Here is a 14,726-nt window from a genome sequence, read left to right as displayed (position 1 = left end):
GATATAAAATATATTAAAGGACTCCTAAGATTGGATGAACAATACCAACAATATGTCAAACAACAACAACACAACCAGTGAAATTATATATATATATATATATATATATATATATATATCCAGACGTTATCTTTTCATATGAACGAAAATACTATACAATTGCTGAGTTAACAGTTTTCTCTGCTGATTTTTTAGATCTCATCTATCTCCATAATGTCGCCCCACCAGAATCACCCTGCTCAGTAATCAGAGTAAATGTACCCACTTTAAATCTTTTAATAATTGTTAAGCCCACCTCTAATGACTATAAAATTTATTATTGCGATAATTGCCCCACTCTGGGCCGAAAATTATCCTCACAATTGCGTCCTCTAGTCTACAATCAAACACTAACCCAAGTATTTCCCCGTCTCAGAACCGCCTAGTTGCTCATCATTTAAACTCTTTAAACTCCTTAAAATCATCATTTAAACTCTTTAATAAAAATCCACAAACACAACAAACCGAAGAACACCCATACTCAGTCATTACTACTGCCAAATCTGCAGATAGACCTCGTCCTACTGGACACTTCACCCCCCCCCCCCCTTTACCCCACAATCAGTAATCCCGTATCCCCCATCAAAGTCAAACGCAAATACGCCAAACGCAAACACAACAACCACAACAACCCCACCACATAAACAAACAAACTCTGCTACCATACTCCGGCTTTCTATCTAACACAACACTCTAACTGCCAAATACTATACCCGCTCCACCACGAGCACCACAACCCGAACTAATTAACTATTCAAACACTCCACAATTTTCCACTCAACCTATGAATTTTGCGAACACAGATAAACTCATAGCTCTGAATTGCCAAAGCCAATTCACACTGTCTTGAATTTTAGTGATACACCACAAGATATCAACCTAATTTCCGACACTTCTATATCGCACCCAATCAGCTCTTATTTTACTATACCTACTCCATCACAAATTGCGAGTAACCCCTTTATTCGGCCACAAGAACCAATCTCTATTATTGACCGCTTACTCTCAGAAGCGCATTGGAACCACTCTTTTAATGTAGTCAATTCATCACCGTCTTTTCAAAGTTCACTACCACTCAGTTTCCAAGGTACTCCACCTATAATCACACTACGTTCTAAATCACCAATACCTGATCCCGATCAACCTTCTCACCACTGGACCTGAAAACACCCAGCTACTACTAGAACCTATCCAACCATTAAAAATTGACCCAAAATTTGTTGTTCCCCCTGCCGCCCTTTTCGGAGATCATAATAACGGCGAACAACTCCATAACTGGGCTAAACAACGAATCTCTAAATCCTACAAGATTACACCCGTACAGAAACAAAGAATACATGATCTACTCAAACAGTCAAAAATCACATTTTCGGTTGAAACTGTTGTATAATAAGACAAATTAATTTTTCACCCACAAGCTGCGGCACCACATATTTTCAGAGTAAAAAACAAATCCATCACCCTTTATCTGTCAAGCAATTCACTATAAACTTGATAGATACACTTAGAACACAGCAGGATATTTTCTTTTCTACAATCCTCACTCTGGACTTTCTTACACATGTCCATTAGAAATTTAATCCTGTTATTGTTTAATTTCTTCCTTTCACATCCACTTCCAATAAAACAGTACTGAAAGCATACCCCTCCTCTATATTAGAGAATTTAATAACGAACATATTGCTCTTTTCTATCTTCCAATCTTTCCACAACAAGAAACACCTAAATGATCGTAACTTCTCTCTACAGACATTGTATACACTATTAATATTGACACTAACCCAGCCTCGTACGATGTAAAATATATTAGAGAACTTCTTAGGTTGGATGAACAATGCCAACAAATCGCAAAACAACAACTCACAAAGTGAAATCATATACCCACACATTGTCTTTTCATTTGAACGAAAAGACTATACGATTGCTGAATTCTTAGCACTTTTTTCTGCTGATTTTTTATATCTCATCTATCTCCATAATGTCATCCCACCAGAGTCACCCATCGCAGCAATCCAAGTTAGTTTACTTACTTTAAATCTTTTAATTATTGTTGTTCCAACATCCACTGACTATAGAATCCATTATTGAGATCAATGCCCCACTCTGAGCCCAAAATTATCATCACAATTGCGTCCTCTAATTGCGTCCTCATCATTTAAATTTTTTAATAAAAAATCACGAGCACAAGAAACCGAGGTACACCTATACTCAGTCATTACTACTGCCAAATCTGCAGATAGACCTCGTCCTACTGGACACTCCCCCCACTTTACCCCACAATCGGTAATCCCATATCCCCCATCAAAGTCAAACGCAAATACACCAAACGCAAGCACAACAACAACAAATAACTGCGCAAACTTAATTGCCATACTCTGGTTTTCTTCCAAATACGACACTCCCACCAGCCACACTTATACCAGCTCCTCCGCGAGCACCACAACTTGATTTACTTAATTACTCAAACACTCCACAGTTCTCCACTCAACCAATAAACTTTGCAAACACCGATAAAACTAGTAGCTCAGAATTGCCACAACCAATTCACACTGTCTCAATTATTCACGATACCACACATGATATTAGCCTACTTTCTGACACTTCTAATTTTGATCCAATTAGTTCTCAATTTTCTTCGCCTACTGCATCACAAATTGTGAATAATCCTTTTAATCCGCCACAAGGACAAATAACAAATTTTGGACGCTTATTATCACAAGCACACTGGAACCACTCTTTTAATATAGTCAATTCATCACCTTCATTTCAGCTCACTACCACTAAGTTTTCCGGGTACACCACCCACAATCACTTTAAATTCAAATTCACCTACACCAGATCCTGATCAACATTCTGATCACTGTATTGGGAAACAACCCGACACGACACGAACTTACCCTACTCTACCACTAAAATTAGATCCTAAATTTATTGTACCCCCACCCGCTCTCTTTGGAGACCATAACAACGGAGCACAATTACATAATTGGGCTAAACAAAGAATCTCTAATTCTTATAAAATAACACCCGTTCAAAAGCATAGAGCTCACGAATTATTAAAACAATCGAAAATCACATTCTCTGTCGAAATAGTTGTCGAACAAGATAAACTTATCTTTCACCCACAAGCTGCAGCACCACCTATATTTAGAGTTAAAAACTAATCCATCATCCTTTATTTGTCAAGAAACACACTACAAATTTGATAGATACACAAAAAACACTGCAGGATATTTTGTCTTCTATAATCCACACTCTGGACTTTCCTACACATGTCCACTATAAATTTAATTCTCATATTACATAATTTATTCTTTTCATGTCCACTTCAAATAAAACAACCAATTAAAGTTGACCAACATAACATTTCCACACCTAAAACAGGCATAAAAGATCTTGTCGTCACACACTTTGATTGTTCCCCAAAGCATATCACAAATATGCAGTATTATAAGCTCAATAAAACTGGCGAATGTAAAATTAAGCCGGCCGATTTTAAAATCCTCCCCGCCAAAGCACAAATCTTTTCACAAATTCGAACTCTACAAGTACGCTCTTACGCCATACACGCTAAACTTAGGGACAAAGAAAGTTATTGTCACAAAATCGCACTAAAAAGAGGTTTTCGGTTTGATCACGATAATTGGTTTGTAAATAATATAGAACGACATTTCTTTCCCATAGAAATTGAAGCTCGTAGAGAACTTGCACGCGTTGGTCTCATAAGTAAACACCACTATCGCCCTCAGATGATACAATTTGACGTACTAGACGACCCTCGCTGGCAAGCTAATGTAGAAGAAAAACAAGGCCGTTTTCGTTTATATCGTCATAGACTCTTTTCATTCCAACACGGAAGCATGGTTTATAACCCACGCGATCATAGTTGGATTCCTAATGCCATAGATCATCCCCGGGCTAACTGTTCCGGTAAAGACCCAGAACACGAATATCATGTTATCCACACACTAGCAGGGTCACTTCAATTAATTAACATCACTATCACTTTTGACGTTGCCTCAGAACACATGTACTATGGCAAAGTTCGCATTAAGTGCAATTTAGAACGAGGTCACTGTCCTCCAAAAGACGCTATTAAAGCCACAGTAATTTGGGAATCCGAAAAACACTGCCGTATTTTGGATGTTGGAATATCACACGCAAGCATGATTAAATTTCAAAAAAGATACTTCATTGAAACCCTCGAAAATATTGAAACTAATTCTGGTCACAAACACAATGCACACATGTATTCAAGTGGTTTTCGAAAACACCCTTACGATGAATCCGCACTTTCTCGTTTTGAGGTTCACACAAAACCACTCTAGAAATGTAATGAAGACCGCCAATATTATGCCACTCAATATCAAGACATTTTTATACAATACAAAGAAGGTTTCAATTTTGTCTCGGGAGAACTGTCACCCGACTTTGATAACACACACATAACAGTCCCTGACGGACCACCTTCTTTAACACCCTACACAAAAGCAAATATCCGTGATGGATATTTTATTCCACAAGAATGACAATTACACCACAAATCAGAAAAATACAAGTTATTTAGAAAACAATATTGGTTTGGCGCTGTTCACCCAAAAGTCCAAATAGATGCAAAACCTGATTACATGATTAGTCGAGTCTTGCTCGAAATGGATCAAACAAACTTGAATATTTATAAAAAAAAACTCTGCGACTTAGACCGCGATTTAAAACGAACCGCTTTCATTTTACTCACACAGAAATTTCCTTTAGTTGGTTATATTATTACGGGACAGCGAAACACATTCGCTACACTTAAAAGTCAAAAAGTAATATCACTCTTTCAATGTAAAGTTGTTTCATCACCGCTTTATGTATTAGAAAATCAATGCTTCGAACGTATTCCTATATACTACCAACACAAATTACAATTTGTAGACCAAGTCAACCGAAAGACTTTCCCTGGTCTATTAAAGCACCATGTAAATCTGAAAATTTTGATCAACAAATCTCATTCGACAAAAACGGCAATGACACATATAGCTTAACACCCTATCCAATTAGGGCGCGAAACCGCGTTAAAACTTTCACGCCTGACGAAGTTGAAAAGCGCTTCAACCACGCTGATTTTACCGCGCAACAACTTGGAATCTACAGTCAACACGACTGGACTAAATGAATAGATAAAATGAAATTTAACCAATTAGAAATACCCGAACACACTTCGGAAAACTACACTACAAGAAACAATCATCTTGGACGACAAACAATAAAAGACTACAGAGAATTTATACCACAATCAAAAATTTTGGCTTCAAGAACAACGCACACTTAAAACCTTTCACACTTCACTAATAGAACACACGTTAGATCACTCTTCTCGCTTTAAATAGCCGAACACAATTTAGCACAACACGCTAAATAGCTACAAAATATAATTCAAATAAAAATACAATTCCCTCGTTCTCTTATACGAGAGGGACAATTCTGATAGTTCTTCCACCCCTCTCCCCCGTAATACAACTACTTTCACTGGGGAAAGTTAATCAAACAACTTAGCCCAGTAAACAAAGCACACGGACTATCTCTTCACCTGCTACCCTAGAAGAACCACAAAAATCCCTCCATCAGGAAATGAAAAGAAGGGAATTATAGGCCATTCCCCACTACAAGAATAAAAAGGAAATTAAATAAAAATTAAGTTAATAACCGAACCACAGCTCGGTCCGGGAACAATTCCCTAATCTAATTTATCGGCAAAGATATGACTCGTTAACTTTTCTGTACCCGACTAAAAAGTCGTGGTCAGGCAAAATCATATCGTCTAAACTCACTTTTCAGTCCACCACTCTCGAAACTTAGTTGCTTCTCTCTTCTTTCTTCTCTTCCAACAATATTCAAAACATTCTACTTCCAAACTTCTCTTCTCAACTCTTCTAACTTTTAACTTAGAAAAATCTCTCACTTTCTAAGTTCTAATCTTCACTTTTCACTTCTCCTCTCTCTAACAAAAAGGAACTGCCTCACAGTACAGTTCTTCATCTTTTTTAACACCTAACTTCTGTGACTTCGCTGACAGCTCACAGAAAGCTCCCAAAAATCTGCTCACGGAAGCAACAACAACAGCACTCAAATCACAACTTTCGGTCTCACAGTACTGAAAGAATTCTCTTCGACAAAAGTTTACCAGGTATGCACATAACTTCTCAACACAGACTAGAAGTATTGTATAAAAGAACACCTTACGCGGATACATTTTGATATATTCATAATTTTCAACCTAGACAAGTCCGCTTTCAAGGTATCTCTTACAACCTTGATCACATTCTATATTCACACACTTGTTGTGAATGGGTTTTTAATAATAGAGACTTTAATAACGAACACATCGTTCTTTTCTATCTTCCGATTTTCCCACGACAAGCAACGTCTAAACTCTCTGATATTCTTTATACAGATATTGTCTATACCGTTAATCTTGACGCTATCCCAGCCTCATATGATATAAAATATATTAAAGGACTCCTAAGATTGGATGAACAATACCAACAATATGTCAAACAACAACAACACAACCAGTGAAATTATATATATATATATATATATATATATATATATATCCAGACGTTATCTTTTCATATGAACGAAAATACTATACAATTGCTGAGTTAACAGTTTTCTCTGCTGATTTTTTAGATCTCATCTATCTCAATAATGTCGCCCCACCAGAATCACCCTGCTCAGTAATCAGAGTAAATGTACCCACTTTAAATCTTTTAATAATTGTTATGCCCACCTCTAATGACTATAAAATTTATTATTGCGATAATTGCCCCACTCTGGGCCGAAAATTATCCTCACAATTGCGTCCTCTAGTCTACAATCAAACACTAACCCAAGTATTTCCCCGTCTCAGAACCGCCTAGTTGCTCATCATTTAAACTCTTTAAACTCCTTAAAATCATCATTTAAACTCTTTAATAAAAATCCACAAACACAACAAACCGAAGAACACCCATACTCAGTCATTACTACTGCCAAATCTGCAGATAGACCTCGTCCTACTGGACACTTCACCCCCCCCCCCCCCCCTTTACCCCACAATCAGTAATCCCGTATCCCCCATCAAAGTCAAACGCAAATACGCCAAACGCAAACACAACAACCACAACAACCCCACCACATAAACAAACAAACTCTGCTACCATACTCCGGCTTTCTATCTAACACAACACTCTAACTGCCAAATACTATACCCGCTCCACCACGAGCACCACAACCCGAACTAATTAACTATTCAAACACTCCACAATTTTCCACTCAACCTATGAATTTTGCGAACACAGATAAACTCATAGCTCTGAATTGCCAAAGCCAATTCACACTGTCTTGAATTTTAGTGATACACCACAAGATATCAACCTAATTTCCGACACTTCTATATCGCACCCAATCAGCTCTTATTTTACTATACCTACTCCATCACAAATTGCGAGTAACCCCTTTATTCGGCCACAAGAACCAATCTCTATTATTGACCGCTTACTCTCAGAAGCGCATTGGAACCACTCTTTTAATGTAGTCAATTCATCACCGTCTTTTCAAAGTTCACTACCACTCAGTTTCCAAGGTACTCCACCTATAATCACACTACGTTCTAAATCACCAATACCTGATCCCGATCAACCTTCTCACCACTGGACCTGAAAACACCCAGCTACTACTAGAACCTATCCAACCATTAAAAATTGACCCAAAATTTGTTGTTCCCCCTGCCGCCCTTTTCGGAGATCATAATAACGGCGAACAACTCCATAACTGGGCTAAACAACGAATCTCTAAATCCTACAAGATTACACCCGTACAGAAACAAAGAATACATGATCTACTCAAACAGTCAAAAATCACATTTTCGGTTGAAACTGTTGTATAATAAGACAAATTAATTTTTCACCCACAAGCTGCGGCACCACATATTTTCAGAGTAAAAAACAAATCCATCACCCTTTATCTGTCAAGCAATTCACTATAAACTTGATAGATACACTTAGAACACAGCAGGATATTTTCTTTTCTACAATCCTCACTCTGGACTTTCTTACACATGTCCATTAGAAATTTAATCCTGTTATTGTTTAATTTCTTCCTTTCACATCCACTTCCAATAAAACAGTACTGAAAGCATACCCCTCCTCTATATTAGAGAATTTAATAACGAACATATTGCTCTTTTCTATCTTCCAATCTTTCCACAACAAGAAACACCTAAATGATCGTAACTTCTCTCTACAGACATTGTATACACTATTAATATTGACACTAACCCAGCCTCGTACGATGTAAAATATATTAGAGAACTTCTTAGGTTGGATGAAAAATGCCAACAAATCGCAAAACAACAACTCACAAAGTGAAATCATATACCCACACATTGTCTTTTCATTTGAACGAAAAGACTATACGATTGCTGAATTCTTAACACTTTTTTCTGCTGATTTTTTATATCTCATCTATCTCCATAATGTCATCCCACCAGAGTCACCCATCGCAGCAATCCAAGTTAGTTTACTTACTTTAAATCTTTTAATTATTGTTGTTCCAACATCCACTGACTATAGAATCCATTATTGAGATCAATGCCCCACTCTGAGCCCAAAATTATCATCACAATTGCGTCCTCTAATTGCGTCCTCATCATTTAAATTCTTTAATAAAAAATCACGAGCACAAGAAACCGAGGTACACCTATACTCAGTCATTACTACTGCCAAATCTGCAGATAGACCTCGTCCTACTGGACACTCCCCCCACTTTACCCCACAATCGGTAATCCCATATCCCCCATCAAAGTCAAACGCAAATACGCCAAACGCAAACACAACAACCACAACAACCCCACCACATAAACAAACAAACTCTGCTACCATACTCCGGCTTTCTATCTAACACAACACTCTAACTGCCAAATACTATACCCGCTCCACCACGAGCACCACAACCCGAACTAATTAACTATTCAAACACTCCACAATTTTCCACTCAACCTATGAATTTTGCGAACACAGATAAACTCATAGCTCTGAATTGCCAAAGCCAATTCACACTGTCTTGAATTTTAGTGATACACCACAAGATATCAACCTAATTTCCGACACTTCTATATCGCACCCAATCAGCTCTTATTTTACTATACCTACTCCATCACAAATTGCGAGTAACCCCTTTATTCGGCCACAAGAACCAATCTCTATTATTGACCGCTTACTCTCAGAAGCGCATTGGAACCACTCTTTTAATGTAGTCAATTCATCACCGTCTTTTCAAAGTTCACTACCACTCAGTTTCCAAGGTACTCCACCTATAATCACACTACGTTCTAAATCACCAATACCTGATCCCGATCAACCTTCTCACCACTGGACCTGAAAACACCCAGCTACTACTAGAACCTATCCAACCATTAAAAATTGACCCAAAATTTGTTGTTCCCCCTGCCGCCCTTTTCGGAGATCATAATAACGGCGAACAACTCCATAACTGGGCTAAACAACGAATCTCTAAATCCTACAAGATTACACCCGTACAGAAACTAAGAATACATGATCTACTCAAACAGTCAAAAATCACATTTTCGGTTGAAACTGTTGTATAATAAGACAAATTAATTTTTCACCCACAAGCTGCGGCACCACATATTTTCAGAGTAAAAAACAAATCCATCACCCTTTATCTGTCAAGCAATTCACTATAAACTTGATAGATACACTTAGAACACAGCAGGATATTTTCTTTTCTACAATCCTCACTCTGGACTTTCTTACACATGTCCATTAGAAATTTAATCCTGTTATTGTTTAATTTCTTCCTTTCACATCCACTTCCAATAAAACAGTACTGAAAGCATACCCCTCCTCTATATTAGAGAATTTAATAACGAACATATTGCTCTTTTCTATCTTCCAATCTTTCCACAACAAGAAACACCTAAATGATCGTAACTTCTCTCTACAGACATTGTATACACTATTAATATTGACACTAACCCAGCCTCGTACGATGTAAAATATATTAGAGAACTTCTTAGGTTGGATGAACAATGCCAACAAATCGCAAAACAACAACTCACAAAGTGAAATCATATACCCACACATTGTCTTTTCATTTGAACGAAAAGACTATACGATTGCTGAATTCTTAACACTTTTTTCTGCTGATTTTTTATATCTCATCTATCTCCATAATGTCATCCCACCAGAGTCACCCATCGCAGCAATCCAAGTTAGTTTACTTACTTTAAATCTTTTAATTATTGTTGTTCCAACATCCACTGACTATAGAATCCATTATTGAGATCAATGCCCCACTCTGAGCCCAAAATTATCATCACAATTGCGTCCTCTAATTGCGTCCTCATCATTTAAATTTTTTAATAAAAAATCACGAGCACAAGAAACCGAGGTACACCTATACTCAGTCATTACTACTGCCAAATCTGCAGATAGACCTCGTCCTACTGGACACTCCCCCCACTTTACCCCACAATCGGTAATCCCATATCCCCCATCAAAGTCAAACGCAAATACACCAAACGCAAGCACAACAACAACAAATAACTGCGCAAACTTAATTGCCATACTCTGGTTTTCTTCCAAATACGACACTCCCACCAGCCACACTTATACCAGCTCCTCCGCGAGCACCACAACTTGATTTACTTAATTACTCAAACACTCCACAGTTCTCCACTCAACCAATAAACTTTGCAAACACCGATAAAACTAGTAGCTCAGAATTGCCACAACCAATTCACACTGTCTCAATTATTCACGATACCACACATGATATTAGCCTACTTTCTGACACTTCTAATTTTGATCCAATTAGTTCTCAATTTTCTTCGCCTACTGCATCACAAATTGTGAATAATCCTTTTAATCCGCCACAAGGACAAATAACAAATTTTGGACGCTTATTATCACAAGCACACTGGAACCACTCTTTTAATATAGTCAATTCATCACCTTCATTTCAGCTCACTACCACTAAGTTTTCCGGGTACACCACCCACAATCACTTTAAATTCAAATTCACCTACACCAGATCCTGATCAACATTCTGATCACTGTATTGGGAAACAACCCGACACGACACGAACTTACCCTACTCTACCACTAAAATTAGATCCTAAATTTATTGTACCCCCACCCGCTCTCTTTGGAGACCATAACAACGGAGCACAATTACATAATTGGGCTAAACAAAGAATCTCTAATTCTTATAAAATAACACCCGTTCAAAAGCATAGAGCTCACGAATTATTAAAACAATCGAAAATCACATTCTCTGTCGAAATAGTTGTCGAACAAGATAAACTTATCTTTCACCCACAAGCTGCAGCACCACCTATATTTAGAGTTAAAAACTAATCCATCATCCTTTATTTGTCAAGAAACACACTACAAATTTGATAGATACACAAAAAACACTGCAGGATATTTTGTCTTCTATAATCCACACTCTGGACTTTCCTACACATGTCCACTATAAATTTAATTCTCATATTACATAATTTATTCTTTTCATGTCCACTTCAAATAAAACAACCAATTAAAGTTGACCAACATAACATTTCCACACCTAAAACAGGCATAAAAGATCTTGTCGTCACACACTTTGATTGTTCCCCAAAGCATATCACAAATATGCAGTATTATAAGCTCAATAAAACTGGCGAATGTAAAATTAAGCCGGCCGATTTTAAAATCCTCCCCGCCAAAGCACAAATCTTTTCACAAATTCGAACTCTACAAGTACGCTCTTACGCCATACACACTAAACTTAGGGACAAAGAAAGTTATTGTCACAAAATCGCACTAAAAAGAGGTTTTCGGTTTGATCACGATAATTGGTTTGTAAATAATATAGAACGACATTTCTTTCCCATAGAAATTGAAGCTCGTAGAGAACTTGCACGCGTTGGTCTCATAAGTAAACACCACTATCGCCCTCAGATGATACAATTTGACGTACTAGACGACCCTCGCTGGCAAGCTAATGTAGAAGAAAAACAAGGCCGTTTTCGTTTATATCGTCATAGACTCTTTTCATTCCAACACGGAAGCATGGTTTATAACCCACGCGATCATAGTTGGATTCCTAATGCCATAGATCATCCCCGGGCTAACTGTTCCGGTAAAGACCCAGAACACGAATATCATGTTATCCACACACTAGCAGGGTCACTTCAATTAATTAACATCACTATCACTTTTGACGTTGCCTCAGAACACATGTACTATGGCAAAGTTCGCATTAAGTGCAATTTAGAACGAGGTCACTGTCCTCCAAAAGACGCTATTAAAGCCACAGTAATTTGGGAATCCGAAAAACACTGCCGTATTTTGGATGTTGGAATATCACACGCAAGCATGATTAAATTTCAAAAAAGATACTTCATTGAAACCCTCGAAAATATTGAAACTAATTCTGGTCACAAACACAATGCACACATGTATTCAAGTGGTTTTCGAAAACACCCTTACGATGAATCCGCACTTTCTCGTTTTGAGGTTCACACAAAACCACTCTAGAAATGTAATGAAGACCGCCAATATTATGCCACTCAATATCAAGACATTTTTATACAATACAAAGAAGGTTTCAATTTTGTCTCGGGAGAACTGTCACCCGACTTTGATAACACACACATAACAGTCCCTGACGGACCACCTTCTTTAACACCCTACACAAAAGCAAATATCCGTGATGGATATTTTATTCCACAAGAATGACAATTACACCACAAATCAGAAAAATACAAGTTATTTAGAAAACAATATTGGTTTGGCGCTGTTCACCCAAAAGTCCAAATAGATGCAAAACCTGATTACATGATTAGTCGAGTCTTGCTCGAAATGGATCAAACAAACTTGAATATTTATAAAAAAAAACTCTGCGACTTAGACCGCGATTTAAAACGAACCGCTTTCATTTTACTCACACAGAAATTTCCTTTAGTTGGTTATATTATTACGGGACAGCGAAACACATTCGCTACACTTAAAAGTCAAAAAGTAATATCACTCTTTCAATGTAAAGTTGTTTCATCACCGCTTTATGTATTAGAAAATCAATGCTTCGAACGTATTCCTATATACTACCAACACAAATTACAATTTGTAGACCAAGTCACCCGAAAGACTTTCCCTGGTCTATTAAAGCACCATGTAAATCTGAAAATTTTGATCAAAAAATCTCATTCGACAAAAACGGCAATGACACATATAGCTTAACACCCTATCCAATTAGGGCGCGAAACCGCGTTAAAACTTTCACGCCTGACGAAGTTGAAAAGCGCTTCAACCACGCTGATTTTACCGCGCAACAACTTGGAATCTACAGTCAACACGACTGGACTAAATGAATAGATAAAATGAAATTTAACCAATTAGTCGATGACGCAGCCAAAAAATTCGAAGTAGCACGGGTAGTAAAGTTTGAAGATCTTGCAAAACAAGCACAACTACAAGCTCAATTCTCACAATTACGCACAGAATATAATGATCATTTTAACAAGCTTTTTATTAACGGCAAAGAATTCACCCTCCGCAGACTTGATTGGCGTGACTTGAATAATGGCAACTATTTAAAGGCATCCCTCATAGGCGTCTTTGGATACACTTGGTACGTATTAAAAGAAATAGCCATAATATGGACTGTTTTTATTTTTTTACAGTGCTTTTTCGGCCTATTTCGTAGTGCATTTAACACCTAAAATATAAAATCACATTTAGGACCCAATATCACATTGGCTAAGAATATAACCTCCGGATTTTTTGGAGTATTTTCACAAACAATATTCCATCTGCTACAATCCCATTCCACACAGTTTAAACCACCATCACCTAAAAACGCCGAAGACACTCAATTGACAGTTGCACTCCACACTCTCAACATAAATTGAAATTATTACACAAAAAGTTTGAAAATTTCTATAAGAAATTCTCTTCTCCTCTACACAATAACTCAAATAAACGACACACTTCCACTTTACCAGCTTCTATTTATCAATGCTACGAAACATCAATTGATTCTCGCACGAAACCAGATTTTCAATCTCTACATCTACACACTTAACCTAATAAACGTAAACGCTCACGTGGAATTTCTCTTTCACGAGACTCTCTTGACAAAGATCCTGACTATCAGGAAATTGCAGCAGAACTTTTTCTTAACCCTCCAAGTACCCGCCTTTAACAATCTTTTTGTTTTAGTAACTCCACTGCAGTTCCTACCCACCAAGAAGGAGGCTAACCAATTCCCCCCCAAATGTCGATCCTACAGCATACGACCTATTCTGCCACCACCCCTCACTCCACTGGTACTGGTACCCACAGTACCCGAGCCAGTTTGCGAAATGCAAACACCAGCCCTCTTCACGATGGCGCAATCCTCCCCACAGCCACAGTCTCGTGGACACGGCAAATTATGCGCGGGTGAACGCACTGCCTTCACCCGTCACCTCTTCCTCGAGCTCAAGTGAACTTCACCTGTACATAGACAGTGACACGAGGTCACCGTCAGTTCCTACAGGACTGCAAAGCTCGTCACAAGAGCTGCTCCTCCAGGGAACCAGCCAGGTGCCACAGCCACCTCCACTCTTTTCTACTGCGCACACAGCAGTATCTACATCACAACCACCAATC

This window comes from Convolutriloba macropyga, chromosome 4, assembly GCF_964194025.1.
Source record: "Convolutriloba macropyga chromosome 4, txConMacr16.3, whole genome shotgun sequence".
Classification (NCBI taxonomy): Eukaryota; Metazoa; Xenacoelomorpha; order Acoela; family Convolutidae; genus Convolutriloba; species Convolutriloba macropyga.
Note: the sequence above shows the minus strand (reverse complement) of the source record.